Source organism: Oncorhynchus gorbuscha, linkage group LG22 (genome assembly GCF_021184085.1).
Source record: "Oncorhynchus gorbuscha isolate QuinsamMale2020 ecotype Even-year linkage group LG22, OgorEven_v1.0, whole genome shotgun sequence".
Taxonomy (NCBI): Eukaryota; Metazoa; Chordata; class Actinopteri; order Salmoniformes; family Salmonidae; genus Oncorhynchus; species Oncorhynchus gorbuscha.
The window spans coordinates 34,109,270-34,126,091 of NC_060194.1; the positions used below are offsets into that span (position 1 = coordinate 34,109,270).

The window sequence follows — 16,822 nt, forward strand, 5'->3', positions numbered from 1 at the left end:
TGGAGAGCTTCCCTCCTGTAGGTTTTCGCTCCAACCCCAGTTGTGACTAACCTGGTTCAGCTTATCAACCAGCTAATAGAATTGGGTGCGCTAGATTATGGTTGGAGAAAAACCTACAGGGCGGTACTAGGAACAGGGGTTGGCAGCAGGTAGTCTAGCATTAAGAGCTGACTAAGTGAAAAACCTACAGGGTGGTACTAGGAACAGGGGTTGGCAGCAGGTAGTCTAGCATTAAGAGCTGACTAAGTGAAAAACCTACAGGGTGGTACTAGGAACAGGGGTTGGCAGCAGGTAGTCTAGCATTAAGAGCTGACTAAGTGAAAAACCTACAGGGTGGTACTAGGAACAGGGGTTGGCAGCAGGTAGTCTAGCATTAAGAGCTGACTAAGTGAAAAACCTACAGGGTGGTACTAGGAACAGGGGTTGACAGCAGGTAGTCTAGCATTAAGAGCTGACTAAGTGAAAAATCTGTCAATGGGCCCTTGAGCAAAAGCACTTAACACTAATTGCTCCTGTAAATTGCTGTGGATAAGAGTTTCTGCCAAATTACTCAAATGTAAAAATGTTAGACCCCTGGTCTACACTATATACACACATATTAGTGTACACTAACAAGTGTCCTTCCCAGTCATTAATGTCCATAATTACCAACAACTTCAGAGCTTGTGTAACGTCGTTCTTCGTTTGTAGAATGAGAGTCGGACCGAACTGCAGCGTAGTGGTTACTCGTGACTTTAATGGAAAAGTGACACATGAAATAACTATACAAAATACAAAACAAGAAACGGAACGTGAAACCTAATTACAGCCTATCTGGTGAAACTACACAGAGACAGGAACAATCACCCACGAAATACAAAGCGAAACCAGGCTACCTAAATACGGTTCCCAATCAGAGACAACGAGAATCAGCTGACTGATTGAGAACCGCCTCAGGCAGACAAGCCCATACAACACCCCTACTCAGCCGCAATCCCAATAATACAAAAACCCCAATACGAAATACAACAACATAAACCCATGTCACACCCTGGCCTGACCAAATAATAAACGAAAACACAAAATACTATGACCAAGGCGTGACCGAACCCCCTCCCTAAGGTGCGGACTCCCGGACGCACCTCAATAACCATAGGGAGGGTCCGGGTGGGCGTCTGTCCATGGTGGCGGTTCCGGCTCGGGACGTGGACCCCACTCTATTAATGTCCTAGTTCCTCCCCTTCGCGTCCTGGGATAATCCACCCTCGCCGCCGACCATGGCCTAATAGTCCTCGCCCAGAACCCCACAGAACTGAGGAGCAGCTCGGGACTGTGGGACAACTCGGGACTGAGGAGCAGCTCGGGACTGTGGGACAACTCGGGACTGAGGGGCAGCTCGGGACTGAGGGGCAGCTCGGGGCTAAGGGGCAGCTCGGGGCTAAGGGGCAGCTCGGGGCTGAGGGGCAGCCCGGAACTGAGGGGAAGCCCAGTACTGAGAGGAAGCCCAGTACTGAGATGAAGCTCAGGCAGGTAGTAGGCTCCGGTAGATCCTGGCTGGCTGGCGGATCTGGAAGATTCAGGTTGACTAGCAGATCTGGAAGATTCTGGTTGACTGGCAGATCTGGAAGAGACTGGTTGACTGGCAGATCTGGAAGAGACTGGTTGACTGGCAGATCTGGAAGAGACTGGTTGACTGGCAGATCTGGAAGAGACTGGTTGTCTGGCAGATCTAGAAGATCATGGCTGACTGGCGGATCTAGAAGATCATGGCTGACTGACAGCTCTGGCTGCTTCATGCAGACTGACAGCTCTGGCTGCTTCATGCAGACTGACAGCTCTGGCTGCTCCACGCAGGCTGGCAGCACCTTGCAGACTGACAGCTCTGGCTGCTTCATGCAGACTGACAGCTCTGGCTGCTTCATACAGACTGACAGCTCTGACTGCTCCATGCAGGTTGACAGCTCTGACTGCTCCATGCAGGCTGACAGCTCTGACTGCTCCATGCAGGCTGGCAGCACCTTGCAGACTAGCAGCTCCTTGGAAGACTGGCAGCTCTGGCTGCTTCATGCAGACTGACAGCTCAGGCTGCTTCGAACAGGCAGGAGGCTCCGGCAGCGCTGTAGAGAAGGAAGGCTCTGATAGCACTGAACAGGCGGGAGACTCCAGTAGCGCAGGAGGGAAGGAAGGCTCTGGCTGTGCTGAACAGGCGAGGCGCACAGAAGGCCTGGTGCATGGTGCTGGAACTGGTGCTACAGGATTGAGGACACGCACAGGAAGCCTGGTGCGGGGAGCTGCTACCGGAGGACTGGTGTGTGGAGGTGGCTCTGGATAGACCGGACCGTGCAGGCGCACTGGAGCTCTTGAGCAATGAGCCTGCCCAAGCTTACCTGGCTCGATGCCCACTCTAGCCCGGCCAATACGAAGGGCTGGTATGAACCGCACCGGGCTATGCACCCGCACTGGAAACACTGTGCGCTCCATAGCATAACACGGTGTCTGCCCGGTCTCTCTAGCCCACTGGTAAGCACAGGGAGTTTGCGCAGGTCTCTTACCTGGCATAGCCATACTCCCATTAAGCCCCCCCAATATTTTTTTTGGGGCTGCTTTTCGGGCTTCCTTGCCAACCGTGTTCCCTCGTATCGTCGGCTCCTATCTCCGGCTGCCTCTGCTCTCCTTAGTGCCTCCACCTGTTCCCATGGGAGGCGATCTCTTCCGGCCAGTATCTCCTCCCAAGTGTAACAACCTTTACCATCCAACACATCTTCCCATGTCCATTCTCCGAATAATTCATCCACCTTTTGCTGCTCCAGCTTTCGCTGCCTGTTTATACCAGCACCTCTCCGCTTTAGCCGACGTGTCTTTTTTTTGACTCCATTCGCCTATAGCCCTCTTCGCACTGTTTCAGCGAATCCCAGGCGGGCTCCTGCACTCTCTCTGGGTCGGCCGCCCACCTGTCGATTTCTTTCCACGTCGTATACTCCATGCCTCTGCTGTCCATAACGTCCTCCCTTCGCTGTTCAAGCTGTCGCTGCCTGTTAACAAGCTGCTCGGTCCGAGTGTGGTGGGTGATTCTGTAACGTCGTTCTTTGTTTGTAGAATGAGAGTCGGACCGAACTGCAGCGTAGTGGTTACTCATGACTTTAATGTAAAAGTGACACATGAAATAACTATACAAAATACAAAACAACAAACGGAACGTGAACCCTAATTACAGCCTATCTGGTGAAACTACACAGAGACAGGAACAATCACCCACGAAATACAAAGCGAAACCAGGCTACCTAAATACGGTTCCCAATCAGAGACAACGAGAATCACCTGACTGATTGAGAACCGCCTCAGGCAGCCAAGCCCATACAACACCCCTACTCAGCCGCAATCCCAATAATACAAAAACCCCAATACGAAATACAACAACATAAACCCATGTCACACCCTGGCCTGATCAAATAATAAACGAAAACACAAAATACTAAGACCAAGGCGTGACAGCTTGTTAATCAGGGCGGCAGTGTAGCCTAGTGGTTAGAGTGTTGGACTAGTAACCGGAAGGTTGCGAGTTCAAACCCCTGAGCTGACAAGGTACAAATCTGTCGTTCTGCCCCTGAACAGGCAGTTAACCCACTGTTCCCAGGCCGTCATTGAAAATAAGAATATGTTCTTAACTGACTTGCCTGGTTAAATAAAGGTAAAATAAAAATAAAATCCTCACAGGGAAGCTCTCTGGTGTGTGTTGACACAGTCAGGTCATTAAAGAGAACTCTCTGTTCTACGTATGGTTAATTACCACATTTCAGTGTGGTTATTCTCTGGTAACCTGCCGTGTGTTAAATCACAAAGACTGAGCGCTGCAATGTTATGCCCTTTTTGAGGCAAATGGTAGAGTTCTGATAGGCTGAGAGGTTTGACGTGTGTGTTACCTTTGTGGAGAGGACCTTGAAGGTGCTGTGTTGGGGGACAATGGAATGCAGCAGCTTCATGTTCAAGCTGAAGTCCTCCCCTGAAGGAAGCTTCACCACAGCCGACAACTAAAGGGAGATATACACACAATTATAAAACACACACCTCTTTTTATAGTGGGGTGGGGGTCGAGGACCTTTTCGTCAAATTCACCCTAAGGGGTTTAGTGCTGGTCTGAAATCAGTTGGGCTTTCTTTCTTGGATTGTAGATTTAGACTTATATCTAGGAACAGTTCACCCTCCCTGAGTTTACAGGCACCCCTGAGGGCCTAGCTGGGGGAGTGAGTGAGCGTGTATGTATGAAGGAACATGTGCCCATAGCAGTGCCTCTGGAGGAAAAGCCCCTAGCCATCTTATTACCCATAATAACACCTCCCCTACTGTTCTTACAACCACAGAAAGAGAGAGTGGGCAAGGGCAGAGAGAAGGGAGGGGTGCGAGATGTGGAATTGGAATCAGGCCCCTCTCTGTGTGTTTCAGAGGGAGCGCTGCTCTACTGTAACGGGACCTCAGGGGACACAACAACCCCCTATTTTACTGCTGTACAGCTGTGTACGCACACGAGCCCTACTCAGCCTCTGGGCGAATGACTCCCCTGAAATCTTTCATTTCAGATCCAGAACATCCATTACTCCTCATCTCCATCTAATTTAAACCCAAATCATTCATTTACAGCACAGATACAACACTATGCCCATACTTCGAATTGATTCAATGTTATCTACACCACCGCCGCAAACAGACTCATTTTAACGTCAATAAGATGAGAAATAAAGACATGCTAGGGACAGCTTCCTCCTCAGCAACTATACAGGGCTAATACTCTGGCAGCTTGGAACTGTACTTCTCTCCTCAAGAGCCCCTTACACTGATGTGTGTGTGCGTGTATATAAACTCAAAAAAAGAAACGTCCTCCCACTGTCAACTGCGTTTATTTTCAGCAAACTTAACATATGTAAATATTTGATGAACATAAAAAGATTCAACAACTGAGACATAAACTGACCAAGTTCCACAGACATGTGACTAACAGAAATGAAATAATGTGTCCCTGAACAAAGGGGGGGTGGTAAACAGTCAATGCAGCTGGTGGCCACACCAGATACTGAGTACTGCAGTGCATCTCCTCCTCATGGACAGCACCAGATATGCAAGATCCTGCTGTATGTTACACCACTCTTCCACCAAGGCACCTGCAAGATCCCAGACATTTCTGGGGGGGGCCCTAGCCCTCACCCTCCAATCTAACAGGTCCAAGACGTGAGAACCAGGCTCTTCGCTGGCCATGGCAGAACACTGACATTCCTGTCTTGCAGAAAATCACACACAGAACGAGCAGTATGGCTGGTGGCATTGTCATGCTGGAGGGTCATGTCAGAATGAGCCGGCAGGAAGGGTACCACATGAGGGAGGAGGATGTCTTCCCTGTAATGCACATTTTTGAGATTGCCTGCAATGACAACAAGCTCAGTTCGATGATGCTGTGACACACCGCCCCAGACCATGACGGACCCTCCACCTCCAAATCGATCCTGCTCCAGAGTACAGGCCTCGATGTAACGCTCCTTCCTTCGACGATAAACACAAATCCAACCATCACCCCTGGTGAGACAAAACCGCGACTCGTCAGTAAAGATAACTTTTTACCAGTCCTGTCTGGTTCAACGACGGTGGGTTTGTGCCCATAGGTGACGTTGTTGCTGGTGATGTAAGGCAGGTCCTCACCAGACAACAAGCCTACAAGCCCTCAGTCCAGCCTCTCTCAGCCTATTGTGGACAGTCTGAGCACTGATGGAGGGACTGTGTGTTCCTGGTGTAACTCAGGCAGTTGTTGCCATCCTGTACCTGTCCCGCAGGTGTGATGTTCAGATGTACCGATCCTGAGCAGGTGTTGATACACTTGGTCTGCCACTGCGAGAACGATCAGCTGTCCGTCCTGTCTCTCTGTAGCACTGTCTTAGGCTTCTCAGTACGGACATTGCAATTTATGCAATTTGTGCTTTGAATGGCTGGTCATATCTCACATCAACACCATAATCCCAGAAACCCTAGACCCACTTCAATTTTCATACTGACCCAACAGATCCACAGATGATGCAATCTCTATTGCACTCCACACTGACCTTTCACACCTAGACAAAAGGAACACCTATTCATTATGGCTATTCAATGAATAGCTTTCAGGTGTTAAGGTCAGTGTCAACACCATAGTGCCCTCAAAGCTCATCACTAAGCCAAGGACCCTGGGAACAAACACCTCTCTCTGCAACTGGATCCACGACTTCCTGACAGGCCGCCCCCAGGTGGTGAGAGTAGGTAACAACACATCCTCCACACTCACCTCAACACAGGGGCCCTTCAGGGGTGCATGCTTAGTCCCCCCTCCTGTACTCCCTCCTGTACTCATGAATGCACGGCCAGACACATCCCCAACACCATCATTACGTTTGCTGATGACAACAGCCTGATCACGACAATTTATTTGACCTTTATTTAACTAGGCAAGTCAGTTAAGAACAAATTCTTATTTTCAATGACGGCCTAGGAACAGTGGGTTAACTCCCTGTTCAGGGGCAGAACGACAGATTTATACCTTGTCAGCTCGGGGATTTGAACTTGCAACCTTCCGGTTACTCGTCCAACGCTACAGAGGGCAGTGCGTACGGCCCAGTACATCACCGGGGCCAAGTTTCCTGCCATCCAGGACCTCTATAGTAAGCAGTGTCAGAGGAAGGCCCTAAAAAATGTCAAAGCCTCCAACCACCATTGACTGTTTCCTCTGCTACCGCACGGAAAGCTGTACCGGAGTGCCAAGTCTAGGTCGAAGAGGCTTCTAAACCGCTTCTACCCCCAAGCCATAAGGCTCCTGAACATGTAATCAAATGGCTACCCAGACTATTTGCATTGCCTGCCTGCCTGCCCCCCCCCCCTTTACGCTGCTGCTACTCTGTTATTATCTATGCAAAGTCACTTTAATAACTCTACCTACACGTACATATACCTCAACTAACCGGTACCCCCTGTATTAGGGATGCACGATATATCAGGGAAGATATCGGAATCGGACAATATTAGCTTAAAACGCAAACATCGTTATCGATGTCTAGTTTAACGCCGATGTGCAATACCGATGTCAAAGCTGACGTGCATACCTATAACGTAGGTACATGACGTAATGACGCCACGTAAAATGTTGCGCTACATAGCATTCCTAACCTGGCCCACAATGTCTGCTGTGTGGATCGAGCAGTCAACAAGTCCAGCAGTCATTTGAAAGAGTAAGAGCATTTCAGTGAGACAACTCAAATGCGAAATCCATTAAAGCCAAGATAATGGAATTCATTGTCCTTCACAATCAACCGTTCTCTGTCATGGGTGATGTTGGCTTTTTCAGACTCGTCAAGCCCTGGTACACACTACCAAGTCCGCTATTTTTCCTGATGTTTCCCTACCAGAGTTACACAGTAATAGCGTCACTGCTGTTAGCTTCACGACATACATACAATGGAACGCTGTTTGGGTCTTTGCGTGTCAAAAAAGATACAGCAGCACCGTCAAAAGAATTATGCCATACTTTTATTTTGAAGGCTAACCGCTATTGTGGCTAATCCTTATTGAGGCTAGCTTCACATAGATGGCTCCGACCACCATTAATCAAATAAGAACGGTCTTCTAAATTAGGGTTATTTTAGATGACAACATCTAAAATGACACCTAGCAGATTGTCGTGTTGCTATATTTTTGGGGAAGAACATTGTTTACATCCATCCAGCTTTTTTATGACCAGCACTGTAGGTGCAAGACAACTTTACCAGCAACATAGCATTCGTCTCGGTGAATCGTGAAATTCTAGTGCTAGTGTAATCAATGTGTTATAACTACGTAAAAAATGTATGAATGTGTTCAATTATTATGAGACGTGCAGTCGTATTCAGGTCCTGATTGGTCAACAAGCTCATTTGACACGTCAAAGTGTTATTTGACGCATATCTTTTTTAACATGCAAAGACCCAAACGTCGTTCCATAGAAATCCTGGATGAGAATGAAACGACTGAGCAACAAAACAGCACAGCAAGTAAGTGAAAGAAATAGGTTATTATTATGTTTTACTGGTAAATGGGGACATGCATAAATGCCAACAAAATAACTTTTTGGTCAATGTGGTGTGTGTGTGAGTGAGTGTGTGTAACCTTTATTTAACTAGGCAAGTCAGTTACGAACAAATTCTTATTTACAGTAACGGCCTACCCCAGACGATGCTGGGCTAATTGTGCCCCGCCCTATGGGACTCCCAATCACGGCCGGGTGTGATACAGCCTGATTCGAACCGGTGACTGTAGGGACGCCTCTTACACTGAGATGCAGTGCCTTCAACCGCAGCATCCATGTGCCTGTGTGTTAACTATTTAACTGTACTAGAATGCTTAAAAGGCCCCTAAAATATAAAATATCAGTATTGGGTTTTTCTGGCAAGGAAAATATCGCATATCGGCCAAAAATGTCATATCGGTGCATCACTACCCTATATATAGCCTCGCTATTGCCATTTTACTGCTGCTCTTTAATTATTTGTTATATATTTTTGGGGGGGTATTTTTCTTAAAACTGTATTGTTGGTTAAGGGCTTCTAAGTAAGCATTTCACTAAGGTCGACACCTGTTGTATTCGGTGCATGTCACAAATACAATTGTATTAGAAAATTAGTGCACTATAGAGAATAGGGGGATATTTGGAATACAACCATGAAGTATACTTACTTGATGTGTGGTGTCTGCTGTGGCATCCAGGCATCCCAGGAAAAGAGAGAAAGTTTAAACAAACAAAAAAGGGGAGAAAGAGACAGGGCTTACTGGATGTGCTCGCTCGAGCAATTAGAACAGAATAAGTAAGGTTTGGAAAGATGGGAACAACAGTGCCCCCATGAGGCGGAGAATGGAACTGAATGTCAGAAAAAACTGTTGATTGGTTGATTTATTTCAGTTTGGAAATACACACAATATAACATAAATAAAAATTGCAACATTTCCAGGGATAGCACAATAAAGAAAATTACTTATTTCCATAGTGGCCCTTTAAAAGTGCATGGTGCAATACTTACATAGATACAGGCATGGTACAGAGATAGATAGAATAATTGTAGGAAGACCCGTTAGCACTCACCTTATTCTCGTTTCCGTTCTGATTTGCCGCTGCAATAGACAGAAAACAGAATGTTATAGTCAAACAGTTTTAAATGACCCATACATTAACCGAACAGAGGAACACACAAACACATGCAAGAAAGCGACACAGACACACACCTCCCTGACATCGCAGAGGCAGTTTGTTTGCCAGTCCATCTACACCTATTCAAACCTCAATGTATTTACCAGTTATGTCTGTTATAATACTCACTGCTTTCATTAGAGAGAGAGGAGGCAGAGGGAGGCGTGTGTGAGTGATATCGCCATGTGCACACCACGTTTTGATGTGAGTGGGGGAGTCAAACAGAAGGGGACTGGCGGTAAGCACTGTCACTATACACATGAAAGAGACGGGAGGTAACTCACAGGGTAAGGCCAGCTCATGGCAACAGACGACTGAGGTGTGTGTGTCTGTATTGAATATGTGTAGTTTTTAATCTATTTGAAGACGTATTATCCGTGTGTGTCTGTGTATATGTATATTCTGTTATGATGGGAGGGGGTCACATGGCTGTTTTGAACGCGAGCCCAACACCCCATGGATGTGTGTGTGTGTGACTGTGTGGACGTTTACTGGGGTTGATCTGAGGCAAGGCACCTCTCCCCCACCCACCACCCCAGACAAATGCACTGTACTGCCCGCCTGTCCAACATCACTACTCTGGACGGCTCTGACTTAGAATATGTGGAAAAACTACAAATACCTAGGTGTCTGGTTAGACTGTAAACTCTCCTTCCAGACTCACATCAAACATCTCCAATCCAAAGTTAAATCTAGAATTGGCTTCCTATTTATCAACAAAGCATCCTTCACTCATGCTGCCAAACATACCCTCGTAAATCTGACCATCCTACCGATCCTGGACTTCGGCGATGTCATTTACAAAATTGCCTCCAATACCCTACCCAACAAATTGGATGCAGTCTATCACAGTGCAATCCGTTTTGTCACCAAAGCCCCATAAACTACCCACCACTGCGACCTGTACGCTCTTGTTGGCTGGCCCTCGCTTCAAACTCGTCGCCAAACCCACTGGCTCCATGTCATCTACAAGACCCTACTAGGTAAAGTCCCCCCTTATCTCAGCTCGCTGGTCACCATAGCAGCACCCACCTGCAGCACGCACTCCAGCAGGTATATCTCTCTAGTCACCCCCAAAACCAATTCTTCCTTTGGCCGCCTCTCCTTCCAGTTCTCTGCTGCCAATGACTGGAACGAACTACAAAAATCTCTGAAATTGGAAACACTTATCTCCCTCACTAGCTTTAAGCACCAGCTGTCAGAGCAGCTCACAGAATACTGCACCTGTACATAGCCCATCTATAATTTATCCCAAACAGCTACCTCTTTCCCTACTGTATTTATTTAGCTATTTTGCACCCCATTATTTCTATCTCTACTTTGCACATTCTTCCACTGCAAAGTGTTTTACTTGCTATATTGTATCTACTTCGCCACCATGGCCTTTTTTTTGCCTTTACCTCCGCTATCTCACCTCATTTGCTCACATTGTATATAGACTTATTTTTCTACTGTATTATTGACTGTATGTTTGTTTTACTCCATGTGTAACTCTGTGTTGTTGTATGCGTCGAACTGCTTTGCTTTATCTTGGCCAGGTCGCAATTGTAAATGAGAACTTGTTCTCAACTTGCCTACCTGGTTAAATAAAGGTGGGAAAAATGGTGATCCAAACAGGCTGTGGCTTTAGATGGTGGTTGAGCTAAGAGAACAGATCCTACTTACTCGCCATCATCTCCTCACAGCGTTTGAGCCATGTTCGGAAAGTGTCATCTGAACCTGTGGAGCAGAAAGGAGAACACAGTGTTCAGACTATCTCACCCAGTTGGAACATAACTACTGCAGGCAGAATCTACACACAGCCACTTACACTTCTGTACATTTGACCAGAATGGAAGGCGCATCCGATACAGTTAATATTCCTATCAGAGGTCAAGAGCTGTTACTATTAGGGATGTGCAGCTCTCCTTTCATGAATGATTCGATATGCATGGTCTCCGATACAATACAGGAAAAACACTTTTTAGTTTGTGTCAATGGTGTGTGTAGCCACCAGATCTGAGCAATTGGGCAGACTGAGCATCTACCACCCAACTATCAGATTAGGAATGGGGAAATGTATGCTTTTGTCCCCAACTTTTAAAAATCTGAAACCACCATCACCCACTGATTAACTTGTCATTTTTGCAGACTGAAAAAACTAGTACTACGTCAATAGCTTGGCATTTAGCCAATGAACATAAAGCAGCTATGGATTTGACCTGTCTTGAAAGTGAATGTTTCAGACTGTTTGTAATTTTACAGGAGCTCTCCCTAACGAGAAATGATTGGTCTTTTATAAAATTACCTTGTTCGTGTAAAAATGACCAATTACACTGACTGTTAAAAGCAAAAGTGGCAAAAGTATTTCTTATGGTGACTCTAAATTCAATCTGAATGATTGAAAACCCCAATCAGCAATTGGATGCGAGTTGCTTTCCTCTCTGGTAGGCTATACAACTCCAGTAAAAAACAATTGTCTACATTTGTTAACAAGGACCCAGCAAAATACATAGGCTTCATTAGCTGAGTGACAACCTATGACTTGACATTGTCAAAAGTCATTTTACAAGCATCTGAATGCTGAAGGTGCCAGATGTATGAATATCCTTTTAGAACAGGGATATGCCTACCTCCCATTGAGCAGCTCTTTCCCCACACTTTTCACACAGTTGTTATCTGACAGTCATACACAGTTACATGTATAAAAGTTGGATAGGCTACTAAACTAAAGGAGGACGCATCCGTTCAGTCAACAGTTAAAAGGTATTTTCCGAATAAAAGAAACTGTGAAACGGAAATGAGTAATATTTGAATGGGATTTCTGAGCCATGCATACTTAATCTGGATTGGTTCAAACCAATGCACTTAAATCTTAAACATTAGAACCGGGGGCCGATGCGTATCGGTGAATCGCTACATACCAAGTTACTATACATTTCTAACACCAACAATATCTTACGGTTTTAGATCTACAGCACCAGTCAAAAGTTTGGACACACCTACTCATTCAAGAGTTTGATTAAAAAAAAAATATTTTCTACATTGTAGAATAATAGTGAAGACAAAAAAAACTATGAAATAACACATGTAATAATGTAGTAAGCAAAAAAAGTGTTAAACAAAACAAAATATATTTTATATTTGAGATTCTTCAAAGTAGCCACCCTTTGTCTTGACATCTTTGCACTCTTGGCATTCTCTCAACCAGCTTCATTAGGAATGCTTTTGCAACAGTCTTGAAGAAGTTCCCACATATGTTGAGCACTTGTTGGCTGCTTTTCCTTCACTCTGCAGTCCAACTCATCCCAAACCATCTCAATTGGGTTGAGGTCGGGTGATTGCAGAGGCCAGGTCATCTGACGCAGCACTCCATCACTCTCCTTCTTGATCAAATAACCCTTACACAGCTTGTAGGTGTGTTATGGTTCATTGTCCTGTTAAAAAACAAAATGATACTCCCACTAATCGCAAAACAGATGGGATGGCATATCACTGCAGAATTCTGGGTTAAAATTTCCGGTTAAGTGTGGCTTGAATTCTAAATAAATCACAGAGTTACCAGCAAAGCACCCCCACACCTCCTCCTCCATGCTTCACAGTGGGAACCACACATGCAGAGATCATCTGTTCACCTACTCTGCGTCTCACGAAGACACGGCGGTTGGGACCAGAAATATCAAATTTGGACTAATTTCATTAGACAGATTTCCACCGGTCTAATGTCCATTGCTAGTGTTTCTTGGACCAAGCAAGTCTCTTCTTACTGGTGTCCTTTAGTAGTCGTTACTTTGCAGCAATTGGACCAAAAAGGCCTGATTCGCGCAGTCTCCTCTGAACATTTGATGTTGAGATGTGTCTGTTACTTGAACTCTGTGAAGCATTTATTTGGGCTGCAAAAACTGGTAACTTCATAGCCAATTTCATAGCGCTTGATGTTTTTAGGCAACTGCACTTGAAGAAACTTTCAAAGTTCTTGAAATGTTCTGTATTGACTGACCTTCATGTCTTAAAGTATTGGTGGACTGTTATTTCTCTTTGCTTATTTGAACTGTTCTTGCCATAATATAGACTTGGACTTTTACAAAATAGGGCTATCTTCTGTGTACCACCCCTACCTTGACACAACTGATTGGCTCAAACGCATGAAGAATGAAATTCCACAAATTAACTTTTAACAAGGCACACTTGTTAATTGGAATGCATTCCATGTGACCACCTCATGAAGCTGGTTGAGAGAATGCCAAGAGTGTGAAAAGCTGTCATCAAGACAAAGGGTGGCTACATTGAAGAATCTCAAATATAAAATAAATGTTGATTTGTTTAACACTTTTTTGGTTACTACAAAATTCCATGTGTGTTATTGCATAGTTTTGATGTATTCACTATTATTATACAATATAGAAAATAGTAAAAATAAAGAAAAACCCTTGAATGAATAGGTGTGTCTAAACGTTTGACTGGTACTGTACATGACGTGTCTAAGGATAGGGGCAAGGGGCGATTTGAGATTTAGGGATTAGGGGAAGGTGTTAGTGGAAGGGTGTAGGTGCTGAAATGGAACCAGGCCCCTGTGCCCTCCACTTGTCCCCTCAGCAGGCCTCACCATCCAGGCTGTGTCCCTTCGTGAAGGCAGCATGTGACACCTCAAAGTGGTTCAGGTGGTACTCTGCCATTCTGAAGGGGGGGAGACAGGGGCAGGCTTGTTGTCAGTAACAGATAGAAACTCAGGGAAAAACTGACACCAATTTAAGTTTGACATGTATAATGATTTAAGGGGGATGTGGAGTGGCAGGGTTCATGCACATTTTAACAGATGGAATATCATGCCTACTCCATGACTTAACCAAATGTCCATGACCAACAATTGGTGGCGTCTCTATGTACGTATAAAGAAAGTAAGCAGAACGTGGCATTGACACTGGGAGGTTACTCTCTGATCCCATGTACCATCTCCTGATGTTGTACAAGGCACTTAACCCCCCCACAGTCACAGAAATAAAGTCAGACAGACATTCCTGCCAGAAAATACACAAGCTGCAAAAGTAAATGCATGTCAACTCAGCTATCATGGGCTAGGGCCAAATTGCACACATACCCTATTCTCATGAAGGCAATGGAATGCCTTCATCATCACATACACACTAGGCAAGTCTTACCCCATTCTCATGAAGGCAAGAAGAAGGCTGGGGTTGAGCTGCTGGGATTTCTTGGCATTGTTGACAGCTCCTGTAGAGACAGACAGACACACACACGAGAAACATATCTTAAGTTTCTGAAGCAAAGACAAAAATATAGAACTAACATAAGACAATCACTTTAATTAAATTATTCAAATTTCAGAAAATCAGTAAAGAAAGGTTGGATTTTATCAAAAGCTAGAGCAGTAGCTTGTCGACCAAATCAAATTTTATTTGTCACATGCGCCGAATACAACAGTGAAATGCTTATATACAAGCCCGTAATCAACAATACTTTAAGAAGATGCTAGGAGGATTGGGGTTAGGGTCTGACTGATAGCAGTACTTTAGGGTTAAGTTTGGGTAAGATGTTGGGGGTTAGCATAAGAAACTTACAGCTGTAGTTTTTCAGTTGAAGGTGGGCGTAGGCTCGTTGGCAGAAACATTCTGCATTGTCAGAGTGTCCTTCCAAGGCTTCATTCAGTTCCTGTGGGACAATTTCAGTGTCATCAACTAGGCAAGTTTGGGGTCAATTTAATTAAATTCCCAAGATACCTATGTTTATGAGCACTAGCGAAGGTTGACTGTTGTTTGGATACATTTTCATGTTCCCAACAACTTAACCTGGCTTTCTGCACAAAATCTACACTTACATTAGCTAGCTAGCTATAATAAAGTGTGACGACAGGTGGTTAGCCACTTAGCTAGCTATGCTGGTTAGATTTCTTGGTTTCTTGTCCAAGATGTTAGCTAACTGCTGTAAAAAAAAGTTACATATCACTACTGGAGTAGAGCAACAACTATTTTCAGACAAAAATAATTTGGTAGTGTGGCTAGCTAACTGTAGTTAACTTAGTTTCTAAATGTAACGTTAGCACAACATTAGCTAGAGTCACTAATAAGTTGCCTAGCTATACACTTTTCACCTTTATTTAACCAGGTAGGCAAGTTGAGAACAAGTTCTCATTTACAACTGCGACCTGGCCAAGATAAAGCAAAGCAGTGCGACAAAAACAACAGAGTTACATATAAACAAACGTACAGTCAGTAACACAATAGAAAAATATATGTACAGTGTGTGCAAATGTAGAAGAGTGGGGGGGGAGGCAATAAATAGGCCATAGAGGCGAAATAATTACAATTTAGCATTAACACTGGAGTGATAGATGTGCAGATGATGATGTGCAAGTAGGGATACTGGGGTGCAAAAGAGCAAGAGGATAATTAACAATATGGGGTTGAGGTTACTGAAAACATTTAAAATCCCCAGACTATTTAGTTATCAAGAATAATGCATTTTACTTTCAGTTAAACTAGCTCATTCTAGTTTGACAGATAGTTGGCTAGAAAGTTAGTCAGTTAGGTAACATTGGCTATCCAGCTAACGTAAACTCACCCCAATCCATACAAATGTGCGCAACCGCAACATTCAAACGAGGCTACAAAGAAAACTAATGGGACTGTAGCGACTGTGTTGACTTCAAAATCTGGGGTGTGAACTACGTTTCATTTCAAGCGTTGATCGACATGGTCCTCTATAGTATTGGAGAAAAGTTTTTAAACTGACCATCCGTTACATCTTGACGTGTCATGTCGTAACATACAGCACGCATAAAGTAACTAGTTCTGTCTTACAATCTCTCCACCCGGTGTAGCACTTCTATCATCCTTTAAAAACAAGAACTGGACAGTGACGGGGGATACCTAGTCATTTTTTGTGTCATCATTCTCAAAGCCGCTGTTTACTTCTAAAATCACTTTAGCACCGCCCTAAAAACCAGATAAAATTTGACACAAACCTTCAAATAGGTATGTAATGACACATTATATAAACTCTTTATAGTGTTTTATTTACATTTTAGAGCCGATACAGTGATAAGTTGTACAGATCGAGTGAAAAAAAGCCATTTTCCCACACGACATCTCTCCTTCTCAACATCACGCATTAGTTTCGCTTCCCCATCCGCCATTTTTAAAAAGACCCAACGGGGCTCATTGCCTGCTTGAATTATGCCGGAACGGGCAGCGTTTAGGTCATGTAATTGATTATGTTGGAAAGGGGAGAAATTGTGCTTTACAATGGTATTGACATTACAATTGATCTGGAAGTATTACGTTTTTGGGCGCTAAAATAAGGGCAATTGTACGGACCAGGGCGATGTACGAGTTTACACGTTTTTTTTACCAAGAGCGTTCTGTGGGTCCTCGTCTGACTCCATCGGGGAAACTGCTAAAACAGAAAACAGAACTAACGTTAGCCTCTTGAACAACGACAGATTTAAAATAAAATACTAAAATGTAATATACTTGCCGTTCGGTTGTCATGGCGCTAGAAGTGTTGTCAGAGGGAGATAGCCGTGGCTAGCTAGCTGGAAAGTCCTCGGTAGGAATCAGAAAACAGTAGAGGCGTGTGTACGGTGCAGACACTGTCAACTAGGCTAGGTAGGCACTTCTCACT

The 16,822-nt window shown here is 44.7% G+C and overlaps 1 pseudogene; it reads right to left on the reverse strand.

Annotated features, from left to right (window-relative positions):
* Positions 1 to 16,583, reverse strand: part of LOC124009426 — a 34,749-nt pseudogene extending 18,166 nt beyond the window's left edge.
* Between the last annotated feature and the right edge of the window lie 239 nt (positions 16,584 to 16,822).